This window comes from Myiozetetes cayanensis, unplaced genomic scaffold, assembly GCF_022539395.1.
Source record: "Myiozetetes cayanensis isolate MyiCay16 unplaced genomic scaffold, myiCay2020 scf194, whole genome shotgun sequence".
Classification (NCBI taxonomy): domain Eukaryota; kingdom Metazoa; phylum Chordata; class Aves; order Passeriformes; family Tyrannidae; genus Myiozetetes; species Myiozetetes cayanensis.
This window is the reverse complement of record NW_026087405.1, coordinates 60,029-75,170: the sequence shown is the minus strand read 5'-3', so window position 1 is coordinate 75,170 and position 15,142 is coordinate 60,029. Positions and strand designations below refer to the sequence as shown.

Below are 15,142 nucleotides of genomic sequence, written 5' to 3'. Positions count from 1 at the left end.
AAGCACCCCACAGTAGGTTGGCAGCTCAGGGAGCCACCGCAGACCCCTCTTTCACACTCCCCTCTGCCCCACAGCTGCTGCAGCACTGTCTGTTGGGGGGATGTTCCTGACAGCCCCCAGGGATGGACAGGGGGATTGGAGATCCCCGACTGAGCCCGAGGGAATCTCTCCTGGGCTCAAGTGATGGGGGACAGATGGGGACCCCCATGAGAGCCCACAGGTCACTTTCTTTTTGCGTTGTAGTAGATTGAGGATGACCAAGAAATAAAAACTAGGCACCTTTATGATGATGGCCAACATTCAGCTTTTATTTCTTCGTCCATGTGATGGTTTGAACTTGGCTCCCTGCCAAATGCCCAAACTCCAGTAGCAGCCTCCCCCTCCCTTCTCCCTTCCTTCTTCCCCTAGAGCAAATGAAAAAAACTATGTAAATTGAAGAACCCGAAAATCCAACTAGTTGTATAAAAAAATATATATATATTTGATGTATATTACAGTTAAGATGCTGTGTACACAGCAAAAAGGAATCCAAACACCGCCCGAACGGATAGGGAAAGGGGAAAAGGAACAAAAGGAGATGAAGGGACACCGAGCAGATATACGTAATCAAACTTGAGAACTAGTAAAATAACTAGTAAAACAAATCTCACCACGTCCCTTAAAAAAAAGTAGGATTGGCACACACGGCCAGCACTCTGCTATCCTCCACGTGGCAGGTCAGCGGTCACTGCAGGCCTCAACCTTAGATAAACGAGACCAATGTAAGGACCCACTGTTCCCGTACTCTGCTGGAAGAGAAGAGAGTGAAGGCCTCTCCTCCCTTCTTATTTATACCCCGATTTACGTAAAAATCGTATGGAATACTGGGAACACTGCCTCTTCCTTGGTTACAAACTGGTAACCAAGGAAGGCCTAGATTAAACCCACCACAGTCCAGTATAATACAACTTGTTCTCACACACCTGCATTCACATTGTACAGAATCTTACATACCATTACTATTCTTAGCTCTTTATCTATAATTTATTACCAACCTTCACATATAATTGGATGTTCACTTCTTATTTACATTCCTCTCTCACTGGTCAGTTCTGGTACCTTCCCAAGTCCTCAATGATCTTTGTGAATTTCCTCAGGGAAATGGCCTCAAAATGTCTAAGTCAAAATCCTTCACCTCTATATCTTTCATCGGGCGCTCGGCAGAACCCACCACTCACCCCAACACCCCTGCCCATCTCCAACTCTTGTTTTTTCTCCTCTCCAACACCTTTCCCATTGTCTACTCAATTCCCGGCTAACCTCCAACTCAGTTTAGGGATTTTTACTCCTTCTGCTCTGCTGGATTTCAGCCCTTTCCTGCTAAGTTTTGGGGGTCCCAGACACCTTTCCCCCCCCCCCTTCCCCTCTCTTTTCTATTATACCCCTAGCCCAACCTGTGCCTGGTAGGAAGGTCCCAGATTCCCCCCCACACCCTTCCTACTCCATTTGGGGTTCCAGCTGCCCCTATTCCCCCTCTCTCCCATCTTTTTTCTTGCTGTCCCCCAATCCTCAGCTCTCCCCCCATTCAGCCTTGGCAGTCCCACTTCCCCTTTTACCCCCTTCCCAACCTCCTTCTCCTTTCTCATCACCCCCCAATCTTCAGCACCCTCTGTGCTTGGTTTCGGGGGTCCCAGTCCCGTCTCCCACTCACTTTGAGGGGTCCCACCCCTGCTTTTTTCCCCTTTCCCCTCCTTTCCAAATGCCCCCCCCCCCTTCCAGCACACTCGCTGCCCCACCCTCACCTCTCCAGTTCACTGGGATCGAGGGCTCGTAGTTGTGCCCAAAAGGACCAGGGTGGAGATTGGAATGGATGTGCCTTATGTTGTTGTACACATTCTCTCCACAATCCTTTCCAGACAGCTTTGTTGAAGAAGACGTGCTTGCTATGGGCTCTCCATCACCCATTTAATCATAAATATCTTGATTGGAAGGAGGTGGAGGAAGTGGCAACACATTTCCAGCTCCTCTATTGTCAGCGCTCAGTCTTATCATGCTCTCCTGCTGTCCAAAGTCATCATACGCTTCCATGTCACTCTCTGAAAATTTCACATCAGCTCCAGTAGGTGCTTGTTGCTTTCTTTTCAAAGAATCATAATCAATCTCTACCATGGTTGTTTTAATGTATCCACAGCATCCTCCTATTCTACGGAACCACTTTCCTTCTGGGTTGTCTGTGAGGCAAATGATTTCAATCTTATCCCCCTGTTTGACTGTCAGTTCATTCTTCCCTCCCTTGTAGTCAACACAGGCTTGTGCCTGGTGAAGAACTTCAACAGGTCTCACTAATTTGAACTTCTTCCTTAATTCCAGTTCTTTCTTTTCTTTTCCCTTTTATTCTCTTTTCTCCTGCTCCATTCTTCTCTTATCTTCTTTGTTCTACTTCTTCTCTTTTTCTCCTGATGATCTGATGTCATTTATGTCTTCATACATCTCTACATCACCTTCTTGGCCCCCCTGTGTGCTTCCATGACCCTGTGAAACAAATACCACATCATCATAATTTTCTTCATTTTCTGGATTTCTTATTGCAGAACTGGGCTTGATGCTTCTGGGAGGCAGACTGGGAGCTTCCATAACCTCCAGGTCTGAGTGAGAGATTGGTTTAGGGGATGGAAACTGTGTGGCATGATCTAATAGAGGCACCAGTGGGACAAGTACGAAAGATTCTATCATTTTGAAACCTTCATTTCCAGATGTCTTTTTTGGGGTCCTCCTCTGGTATCCTTGCAGTTCCACACTTGGAGATCTGTTGGGCTTTGCTGGGGACGTGGACGTCTTGAACTCTGGGGCCAAGACTCTCTGCCTGGGTGTGGGAGAACCATCTTCTTTCTCTCATGTTTCATCTGATGACCTTACTGCACCAAGTGCTGTATTATTCTTACAAAACTTATGAGGAGAATCTGATCTTTCCTGGATGACTTTCTTGGCAACGATAGTCTTGATAACACTCACTACCTTTTCTTCAGTCTCTTTCTTCACTTTTTTCATAATTTTCTCTGTTTATTGGTTGAAGATAAACACCAAATGCTTGTGCCACTGTATCCAGATGTGGTTGCTTTTGTTCATCCTCTGTCTTGTCACAAGTTGATGACTTGACCACCAAAGAAGGCTTACGAGAAATGGTTCTATAGGAGATACTGGGTCCTTCAGTGCATGTTGCATTTCCTTGAGCTGCTAGTTTCTCAAGGGCTGCTTTCCATGCCTGTTGTCTTTCTTCAGGAACTTCTGTTTTGGGGATTTTTAGGGGTTGACTGTGAGCCAGATCCTCCTCTGTGTCTCTGCCATCTGACTCAAATTCCTCCATGAGAAACCTTACCCAAGACTTGTGACTCACAGTTAAGATATTTCTGAGTCTACAAGTCTGTTGCAGAGGATGTCCTGGATGGTAGTCAAAGATGTTCTTTCCCCTTTGATGTTAATGTCCCTTTTTTAAGCTCTGCCAGGGGAGGTTTAGGTTGGATATTAAAAAGAAGTTCTTTCCAGAGAGAGTGATCAGGCATTGGAATGGCCTGCCCAGAGAGGTGGTGGATTCACCATCCCTGGAGATTTTGAAGATGAGGCTGGATGTGGCACTGAGTGCCACGATCTACTAATCACAGTGGGGTTGGATCAAGGGTGGGACTTTATGATCTCGGAGGTCTCTTCCAACCCAGTTAATTCTATGATTCTATGATTCTATGTTATTGTGAGCCACGATTGGAGTTGTGTGACAGGAATTCCTGCCACAGGAACCACCTGAAGAAGAGCAGGAGGAGGCTCACAAGCAGCAGTTGCAGGGCAGCAGGGACTGACTGACCTGAGCTGCCTTTGGGGCTCAGGAACTGCCCCCACACAGCCCCTCTCCTGCCCTGAGGGAGCACCAGATCAGCGGGAGTCAAAAGCCATGGACTGGAAGAATTCAACAGGCATTTTGGGAACATTTTATGGACACTTTGCAGGGCTGGTGCCTAACTAAGGGAAAGAGACCTGAGTGTTATACAAAGAATGGGAAGTGAGTGGTGGGGGATGAGGTTGTACTGAGTTGTGTGGGGCCTGGGCATGGTGGGACAGGTGTGGCATAAGGGCTGGACTGTGCTGGTTTGGGTGGGGGGGAGTTAATTTTCTCCCCAGGGGCTGGTGTGGAGTTGTGTTTGGGTTTGTGCTGAGCACAGGACTGAGAAGAGAGAGAAGGTTTTGTTAAGGCTGAGCTCACCCAGAGCCAAGGCCTTTACTGCCCCTCACACAGCCACGCTGGGGTGGGGCTGGGGGTGTGTGGGAGGCTGGGAGGGGACACAACCAGGACAGGTGACCCCAACTTCCCCAGGGGATATTCCAGACGCTGTGACATGGTGCTCAGCTTATAAAATGGGGGAGAGAAGGAGGGGACATTTAGAGTGATGGAGTTTGTCTTCCCAAGTCACCCTTCTACGGGATGGGATCTTGTTGTCCTGGAGGGGCTGAACACCTGCCCAACCATGGGAAGCAGGGAATGAATTCCCTGTTTGGCTTTGCTCGTGTGTGCAGCTTTTGCTTGCCCTTATTAAACTCTCTTTATCTCAACCCAAGCATTTTCCACATTATCTCCTCCCAGTTCCCTCCCCGATCCTGCTGGTGGGGAGTGAGGAGTGGCTGGGAGGGGCTTGGGGGCTGGATGGGGTGAAACCACAACAGCCTTTTTTGTTGTGCAGCTAGGGTTGGGAGTGTTGGAGATACTGGCAGGTGGGATTGGGATGTGCTGATGGAATTTGTAGCTGCTGGTGCTGTCTGGGGTGATGGTAAAAAGGCACAAAACAAGAGTTAACAATGGTTCAGCTGGTATACCTTGTCCTGTTTTCTCTACCTGTTCTGCTAGAAGAACATTTTAAGAGCACTGGCTGATACCATGTTCTGTTCTGCTCACTGACCCAAAGTCCTTATTATAGAAAGAACAGCAGTAGTGCACACAAGGGAATCAATTAGGGAAACTAGATGTTTGAATAAGATATAGAAGGCCCAGAGCCAGGATTTGGCAAGCTGGAAGAATTCAGGTCACCTGATTGGAGAGGTCAAATCAAGGAAGATGTCCGTGGCGACCACCAGAGGGATGAAGACTTGAGGAAAAGACCCCCAGAGTAGAAGACAACGCATGTCTGGAAAGACTCCGCCCAGAGACTGGCCTACTTATTAATATGTGTGTTAGATGGTGTAACCATGCATCTAAAGTGTATAAATGTCTTACTTTTGCACTTTCAAGTTGAGCAACTTTGTCCAGCGATAGTTGGCTTGCTCCCAACATTGTCCAAATAAATACCTTGCTACCTAAAGATCCAAGAAGTCTCTGAGCAGTTCACATTCCAAGGTTTTTCAGCATCAGTTTGGCAACCGCGGCACGACCTTCTCCGCCTGGCTGCAGAATCCGTCAGAGCTCAGGACCCCCTGGGCATGCCCCAGGTAAAGTTTTACTCGATGGAGCTCCCCTCTTCAATGGCTTACTGCGGGGGTGGACAAGGACTCGCTGCCTATAGAGAAAAGGTATTTATGTTTGGTTTTGTCTATTTTGGTTTTGGGGTTCCCATAAGATGAGGACGGGACACAGTCTTGCTGGGAGATACAGAACCGGATGCTTTTCCTGAGGGGTGTGACCCCTGTGAACTGGTATGTTCCAGATTTGTTTGTATTTGGCCAAATATTGTTCATTTTGAGGGAAACAAAGTGTGTAATTTTCCTTTTGAATGATGGAATTGGTTCCCTTAAGTTCATAACTATCCTATGAACTGGGGGTTGGAGTCCGCTGTTGTGTTATGAACTCCTGGAGGGCTGCAACTGTCACAGTGCTTTGCTTGTTATATGTTGCTTTGCTAATTTTGCATTGTTCTGCCTTGTGTTGAAAACAAAGTGGGACACCTTGAGTTTTTGTTTGTTCTGAACCAGTTAGAGAAACATCTTGGTGAGAGTCTACTTATGTTTGAGTTATTATATGGAGGGCAGTTTTGCACAATTGACTAACCACCCTATGAACTGGGGTTTGGGGCACTGTTATTGTGTTAATAGTTTTGTGTGTGTGTTTATTGTCATTTGGTGTTGCCTTGTTTGGTTTTGGGCAAGTTACTATATACCTGATATACCTTGCTTACCTTGAAACATCCAAGTGCTCATAGTTAGAGGTATTATTCTGCTAAGAATTGCTCTATGGGAGGTAGTGCTGAACAGTAAACTATAAGCACACCACATTGGATAAGACCCAGAATTAAGACTTGTTCATTTTGTAACTGTTGGTTACATGTACAAGCCTTCTGTAACAGATGTAAGGTTTGCCTCCCCGACAAACACGGTTGGGTCAGAACCAGTGTGCATATTGTAGAACAGAGGGACACTGGAAGCAAGAATGCCCTGAATTCACAGGTGGAAATACAGGCACGGGAGGGGCTGTTGTTGCTTACAGGGTACCAAGTGAGGGGCGGGGGGGGCCAGGCCTACCCCTAGGGGACCCACTGGTAAAAATTAAGCTAGGAGAAGAAGAACTAGATTTTTTTTTTTTTAATTGATACTGGGGCTATATTTTCTGTTTTGAATCAAGAATTAATACCTAAAATTGATAAATATGTTCATGTCATGGGTGCAACTGGCCAATCAGAAAAAACTTTCTTTTTGAAACCCCTAAAGTTTAAAATTGGAAAACAAATGGGAATACATCAGGTTTTGTATTTATCAAATTCACCCAAATCCCTATTGGGCAGAGACCTACTAGAAAACCTGTGAGCTGTAATTGAATTTAAACAAGGTAAAATCAAACTTAAGGTAAAGGAAGAACAAAAAATAGCAGCTCAGAGTTTAGCAACGAGCTATGTGCACCCAAACCAGGACAATTCAAATGTCAATCAGATTTAAGGTCAGGTATACCCAGGAGTTTGGGCTTCTAAAACACTAGGAAAGCCAAAATGGGCAACTCCCATTCAAACAGAACTACAACCAGGAGCCAAGCTGGTGGCTGAGAAACAATATCCACTGAGGCTAGAAGATAGGAAAGGGATTGAACCATTAATTGAAAACTGTTTGAAATTAGGGCTAAAAGAAAATTTGATTTGGTTTACAGCACTAGATCTAAAAGATGCCGCCTTCTGCCTTCCCTTAGCGCAAGAAAGTCCCACCACTGGAAGGTAAACTCAGCTCACTTAGACAGTGTTACCTCAAGTGTTCAGAAATAGTCCCACAATTTTTGGGAACCAATTAGCTAAAGAATTGGAACAATGACAGTGACCACGGGGAGAGGGTGTACTTTTACAATATGTGGATGATCTATTGATTCCTACTGAAAAACAAGAAGAAGACGTCTCTTGAACTTTCGGAGTCTAAATAGGTATCGAGTCTCTCAACAGAAAGCGCAACTGGTGCAGAAACAAGTGGTGGATGTGGGATATGAAGTATCAGGGGGACAACGCTCCCTGGGGGAACAACGAGAAAGGAAACCATCTGCAAGACCCCCAAACCACAGACGTTGAGAGACCTTCGGACCTTCCTGGGCATGACAGGTTGGTGTCGTCCATGGATATATCAGTATGGACTACTCGCAAAACCTTTGTACGACCTGCTGAAAATTACTAAAGGCAACCTAATCTGGACCCCCAAAGAAAGGAGTCTTCAAACGGCTGCAACGAGAGCTCACGAGGGCTCTGGCATTGGGGTCGCCTGATGTAGCGAAACCCTTTTGGTTGTTCTCACATGAACAATGAGGGGCTCTGGGGGTCCTGGCCCAACAACCAGGACCATATCAAAGGCTGGCTCATCTGCCTGACGGCAGTAGCAACAGTGATCATAAATGTAGAAGAAGCCAGGACATTTACAATGGGACAGAAAATGACTGGATTAGTGTCCCACACAGGATCTACAGTGCTGGAACAGAAGGGGAACCACTGGTTGTCACCCTCTCGACTCTTGAAATATCAGTCTATCCTGGCTGAATCAGATGATATAAACATTCAAGTGACTAATGTTGTCAACCCAACTTCTTTCCTAGAAGGTAAAACCACAACTGAACCCATTGTACACAACTCCCTGGAGGCCATGTGTCATGGTTCAGCTTGTTTCTTGGAGACCTTGCTGGAATTTTTTCCCTTTCCCCCTGCCCTGTGTTCCAGTGCCATTAAGAGCTATCAGGTGAACAAAAGGAATGACTCCTTCACTAATCGCCCAGAACGGGGGAGACCTTTTTCTCTCATCTCCTGGGCAACGGGGCAGGAGGATGTTTTTTGGTGTGCTGGGGCTGTGGTTTGAAATTAGGTCAGGAGGAGAGGCTGGTCGTGCCTGTTGGACTCGGGACCTGCTTGCCAGTTGCGGATGCTGCCTGGTTTTTTGTGGGTTTTTTTCTTGTCAGAGGGGAAGTTTGCTGCTGCTCTCTGCCCAGCGAATTCCGACCAGTTGAAGATCGTGAGTTTTCTTCCATTGGGAGAAGTTTCTGTTTTTTGCTGTTCTCCCTTTCCCCCTCTCCCCTTTCCCGGTGTGTGGGAAGGGAAGGGGAACTGAGATTTTTTTTGTTTTAGTTTGGTTTTATTGCTCCGACGCACCCGGGAGGGTGTTCTTCTTTTCCGCCTCCCCACCCATGTGGTGGCAACCAGGGATCCCACAATGCCACCTGGTGACTGTTATAGGACATTACAAGCTCTGCATCTCCAGTGACCCAATGGCACCCCGTATTGACTGTGGTTGGAATTTCACCAAAGGGCACAAAATTGAACTGTTTACTTTTCCCTTTACCTGTTTATCAGCTTGTTTTTTGAAGGGGATTATTTGTGGGTTTAGGAGTATTGTTTGGTTGCTTTACTTGGGTTTTTTCATGTTTTCTGTTAATACACACGTACCTTTTAATAAATGGTTTTGTTTTTCCTTCAGTCGGAACCTCTTAATTTTGGATTTATAATTGCTTAAAGGGAGAAGTTTGGGTCTTTTCTCCTAACTCATCCTCAGCAAAAGACCCTTGTCTCATTTAAACTGGGACATTTATTGTCACCCAATATGGGGTTCGAGAGAGGAAAAGTGGAAAAGGAATACCTGCCCTTGTGTGACTTTATACGTGTTTGTGAACCTGTAGGCACGATGAAGTCTGGGCTCGTTGCTTTTCTGTGGTATATACTTATGCCAAAATCTCTGTCCCACCTGTCTATCTTTTTCAGCTCAGATACTATGACCCTCATTGCAATAAGTATGTTTGAGCTTTTGCATTGGTTTTTTTGACATAGCAAACTCAGCATCGGTTATGTTCTCAAGGATTTATTACTACTCTAGCCTACACTGTTTCCTCTGGGGTTTTAAGGATAATGGCACCCATCCCTATGGAGAAACACAGGGGGGTATATTTGCCCAACCCTTCATACATTTTCCCTTTGGTTCCAATACAATGGCCTCTGAGAAATTTAAACTTTCTTTAGACGTAAGAGACGTTTTACTTTTTGGGCTTCTCGTGCAAGCTTGTGCCACGGTGCCATATCTAATATTTGTAGTTAGGGCCAGGAATTATCAAGAACGGCCACAGAAGCCAGACCCAGTGGTGGCAAACTTTGAATAACATAGTCCATAGGAGGATATGGGTAAATTTCTAGAAAGTGGTTCAGTTCCTACAACATGGAAACTCACTCTCAAACAACTCCTAAACCCTACAAAGATAATGAGAACTGTGAGGGACAGAGGTCGTGGCAGCTGCATGTGGGGTTTTAGTTGTTGCCTACAGAAAACTACTCAGTATGGTGCAACCCTCACAGGGAAAAGGAAAAGATGAAAATGAGATGCCTGATACAAGGGTGACTCCAGATAAGGCCAATTCCAAGGGACCAAACAAGTCAATGGAGGTTGCCCCTATCCAAAAGAGGAAATATAAGACCAAATCAACCGGCCCAGTTGATGATGATGGGGAGGTAGGACCCTCACAGGCAGCCAACCCGGAGTCAGAAATCATCACTGAGTCCTTATCGTATGACAACCTCCGGAAATTATGGACAGACATTATTCGTCCCCCGAATGAACCCATACTGACCTGGATGATCCGAGTTTGGGACTCCACGGGTGATGCCATAAACCTTGATGGCGGTGAAACAAGGTTCTTGAGGTATATTGCCCAGGATGCGGGCATTTGTGAAAGAATCAAAACCCTTGTCTCTCTGGGCACGGCTGCTGGATGCTGTGACAGAGAGGTTCTTTTACAGAGAGGTCTTGCAGACAAACCATTGTGCAAAGAGCTGGAATACTATGGAGGGGATCCAACGCCTGAGGGAAATGGCACTGTTGGAGGAACTGTTTGGAAGGGATATTCAAGCCAATGACGATCCTGACAAGGTTAAATGTACACCACCCATGTAGTCTAGTGGTTAAGGGCGCGGCGCTGTCACCGCCAAGGCCTGGGTTCGATTCCCGGTGAGGGACACTCCCCGAGCAGATGGAGCTCGTTAGCCCTTAAAGGCAATCCATCTACGTCCTGAGGACCTCGCTGCCACCGTCCAAGCTTGCTTGGCCCCGGTAGATGAACCTTAGGATTAAAGAGTGGGCTCAGTTCCGCGCACACTGTGTCTCACCTAAAAAATCCAATGTGCAGGTTGGAAGGTGTAAAGACCTTCCCCGGATCTTCGCTCGCGAAGACTGGCCATTATGTGGTGGGTCTTCATATGTATGGGACCATCTGCACACGTCAGTTACCTGACATCATTGGAGGCTGGGGAAAAGAGAGAACCAGTGACGTTTATAGCAAATAGACTTCGGTTGTACGACAGTATGGTCCACAGACCATTACAAACCCACATTTCCTCTATAGGGACATTGATCAATTACCTCACTACCCTAACTACAAAAGTACAAGATCAACAGGAGAAAATGCTAGAGAAGATTGAGAGAAACAGTTCCCAGGTGGCACCAGTGAGAACCAGGGGCCCCCAGTTAGAGAGGGTAGACAGACCTCACGAACTGAGCTGTGATATTTCCTATCTGACCATGGAGAAGACATGAGACAGTGGGACAGGAAACCTACCCATGTCTTGGCAACCCGAGTCCAAGAGTTGAAGGACAAGAAAAAAACAAAGTCCATGAAAGTGAGTACAGTGCCGGTATCCCGTGGGCAGGGATCTGACCCGCTAGAAGGTACCTCCCGCTGGTATCTGCAGACGGAAAACTGTGACGAGTAGGACGGAGACCAATATTAGAGGGGTCCTGCCTCTAGCCAGGTAGAGGCACGGCACAACCGTGTCTATTGGACTTTGCGGATCTGATGGCCTGGCACTTCAGGCCCACAAGAATACAAGGCTTTGGTTGACACTGATGTTTAGTGCACGTTAATGCCCTCAGGACATGTGGGACCAGAGGCTATTTCCATTTCTGGGGTGACAGGAGGGTCGCAACAGTTGACCATGTTGGAATCTGAAGTGAGCTTGACCGGGAAGGAGTGGTAGAAACACCCCATTGTGACTGGTCCAGATACCCCATGTATCCTGGGCATTGACTCTTCTGCTGTGGGACTGTTGAAGGTTGATGTGGTGGTTTTCCCCCAGCTGACCTGGGGGATTCTGGAAGAGTTAAAGTTAAGTAGGAACCTTTGTTCAGGGGAGAATTACGCCCAGACCCGGAAGATGGAACAATATGATTTTTCCGGTAAAATGTGCTGAGTCATAGTTGACTGACATGCGCAGTAAACAGAGTTATATAACATTGTTGACGGTCAATGGAAGGATATTTATGTAATTTGGGGACCAATAAAGAGTTAACATGTGTAGCCTAAAAGTGTATAAAATAACAGACATCGTAAAATAAAGTGTTCCAACCTCTGGATCCATAAGGGTTTGTGTCATGTCCCGCCTCGACCCGTGACAGGTTGAGGAACAGTGAGTGCCACTTACCACTACAATAGTGCACCGTCGGCAGTACCGAAAGAATCGAGACGCTGTGATCCCCATCCACAAGATGATCTTTGAATTGGAGAGCCAAGGAGTGATCAGTAAGATCCACTCCCCCTTCAACAGCCCCATCTGGCCTGTGCGTAAGTCTGACGGAGAATGGAGATTGACTGTGGACTATCGTGACCTGAATGAAGCCACCCTGCCGCTGAGTGCCGCTGTTGCAGACATGTTGGAGCTCCAGTACGAGCTGGAGTCTAAGGCAGCAAGGTGGTACACCACTATTGACATCGCAAATGCGGTCTTCTCCATTCCCTTGACAACAGAGTGCAGGCTGCAGTTTGCTTTCACATGGAGGGGCATGCAGTACACGTGGAACCGACTGCCCCAGGGGTGGAAACACAGTCCCACCATCTGCCACGAATTGATCCAGGCTACACTAGAGGGCAGACTGCCTGGAGACCATGGAAGCAGTGTATTCCAGTCACTCGGACCTCAAAGAACAGCTATTCCAGGATGCAGAGGATTGGTTTAGCGATAGCAGCAGGTGTGAGGATGGCTGGGTATGCTGTAACCACCACTACTGAGGTAATTGAATCCAATCCTTTGCCCACCGGAACCTCAGGCAAAAAAAAAAAAAAACAGAACTGATAGCTCTCATTCGAGATTTAGAAGTGGTAGAAGGAGAACAAGTTAACATCTGGACTGATTCCAAATATGCTTTTGGCATAGTTCATGCCCATGGAGCAATTTGGAAAGAAAGAGGATTTTTAACTGCTCAAGGAAAAGTTGTGAAATATGCTGAAGAAATTCTATGGTTACTAGAAGCTGTACAACTCCCCTCTCAGGTGGCAATTATGCACTGCTGAGGGCACCTGAAAGGTAACATCTCACTAAAGAGCAAATAGCTGAAATCTGTCAAGAAACAAATTTGTATTGGTATCAAACTTTACCTATCACTTTAATTTGAATCAGGGTCAAGCCATGGTCTAAAGAAAAACTAAGTGCATTTGAAATTCTGTATGGCGGACCCTATGGAGTGAATAATATTGAGTGAAGCTTTGGATCAGATAGGTAATCAATATGTGTATGATTATGTTATACTTGTGGGGAAAGGTCATGGGTTTGCTCTGGGTCAATTTCCTCTCACCCCCTGTATTAAAGATTGTTGATATTTTTTTGGTCTGTGTTTGACCCAACCACCTGTGAAGGTTTTGTTCTTTGCCTGTCAAGTTGACTGATAAACAGGAGCTTGTCCTTGGAGAGAGAGTTTTTTTTAAAAATTGTTTTAATTGGTGTTCTGCAATTGGCTCATTGTCTGGTGAGGACATTTGAAGGAGAAACTAAAGAGGAGAGGATGAAGTAAAGCCCCCAGACCCAAATAGATTAAACCCCTTGAGTGAAACAGCGCATGCGATAGGGAAATTCCAAAGTTCTCACACATGCACTGAGGGGGTACACTTACATAACGGCAGGAGGGACCGAAGGCCTCTAGCTGGGCAGTGTTGACCACACCAGCCAAGGTAGATGGCACTGCTTGGTTCCTACCGCCTCTCCTACATGACTACTAATTTCATCTGCACAACCACCTTCTCTTCCATTTTCTTCAATATGTAATTGGCAGAGGCGTTACTAAAACTTTTTATTGTATTTTTTTCTCCAGAAATCCACCTGGAGAAAACATTTTGCAACCCCAGAGGGGACTGGGGGCAAACCCATGACAGGAAACAATTAAATAAGAATTTTGCTGTGGTGCTGAAAAACCAGATTAAACAACCTGATTGTAAAGCACATCCATTCACTCCCGGTAATTGGATATATGTAAAGGATTTTCCAGGGGACCCTCTTCAAGAAAAGTGGGATGGACCTTTCCAGGTGTTGCTGACCACGTTCACAGCAGTCCAGATAGAAGAACGGCCCACCTGGATTCACTACTCCTGAGTCAAGAGAACCCCTAAGAAACTATAGACCTCAGAACCCCTAGGACCAACCACTCTCCAGTTCACCCGACTCTGACTACTGGGATCTTACGGCTAATGGTGACTATAACCGGGGCTGGATCATTAGAGTGGCCATGGTCTCAACCCTATATTGGGCACTGCAGTTCTATGGGAAAAGATCTTTCAAGAGATTACAAATGGAACTAATTTTTGTGTTTATAATGTTGCTAAAATAATAGGTTGTGGTTTTAACTATACAATTCCAATAACTACTGGGCAATTAATTGAAAATGATGATTAGTTGTATCATGATATACCTAAATTACAAATAAGTACGGATATTGATCTTTTCAAGACGATGCTTAGGCACCCTGATATAGAAAAACTGGTCCAAGAAGTGAACAGAACAACCCAACGCATGCCCTGGCAAGTGGAGCATGACACTGAAACAGAGCAGGGCCCTGAAGGAGCTAACTCAGAATGCTCTGAGTAAAAAAACTAAAAGAACCAAAATTCAAGGCTAGCAGAAGATAACACCTTGCCAAAGAATGCTAAGACACTAACACAAAGATTATAAAGTAAGAACAAAGGGAAATAAAAAACACCAAAAATGCTAACACACATACCTAAATAGACATAAGGAAGGGTTCCTTATGAGATAAGGGGCAAAATAGGACCATGAGTCCAAAATCTTGAAAAATTCACCATCAGGAAGACAGCCAACCAAGAAAGTTGAAAAGTTCACAAGGAAGACTCCTAAAATACGACCCTCACTGAAGATAAAGAAACAGGAACAACCCCTAAAACAACACCCCAAAAGGAAAGTTCTGCCCAGACTCCGCCCAAACTCCACCTGTTATGAATATTTTAATGAAATGTTGCAATAATATGAATATGCATGTAAAAAAATGATGTAATCTCTCACAAAACTGTATAAATACCTGACTTTACACTGACAACTTTGGGTTTGGTTTGTCCAGCACTATTTGGCTAGCCCCCAACATTGCTTAAAATAAATACCTTTTGCTGCTTAAAGACTCAAAACTGTCTCTGAGCAGTTTTCATTGTGCCTTTTGGGGCATCACACTACGAGTATAAAAACTCTCCTAACTAAAGTAGAACAAGTGGGAGAACATCATTGGTGGACTGTCTTTACAGGATATTCCCCTACGGCAACACAAGTTTTTCACTACTTAATACATCCAATATTGATCATAGTAGCAGTTATAATGCTGCTATCCCTCTTACATGTGTGACTGTAGTACAAATTAAGTGTCATAGTCAAGAGGACACAGATCATATGGGCAGTGATGCATACCTGTCGGATTCCTTTGCAAC

The 15,142-nt window shown here is 45.6% G+C and overlaps 1 pseudogene; it reads right to left on the bottom strand.

Moving 5' to 3' along the window:
- Positions 1 to 1,781: 1,781 nt before the first annotated feature.
- On the bottom strand, positions 1,782 to 3,027 carry LOC126639430 (FYN-binding protein 1-like; annotated as a pseudogene).
- Between the last annotated feature and the right edge of the window lie 12,115 nt (positions 3,028 to 15,142).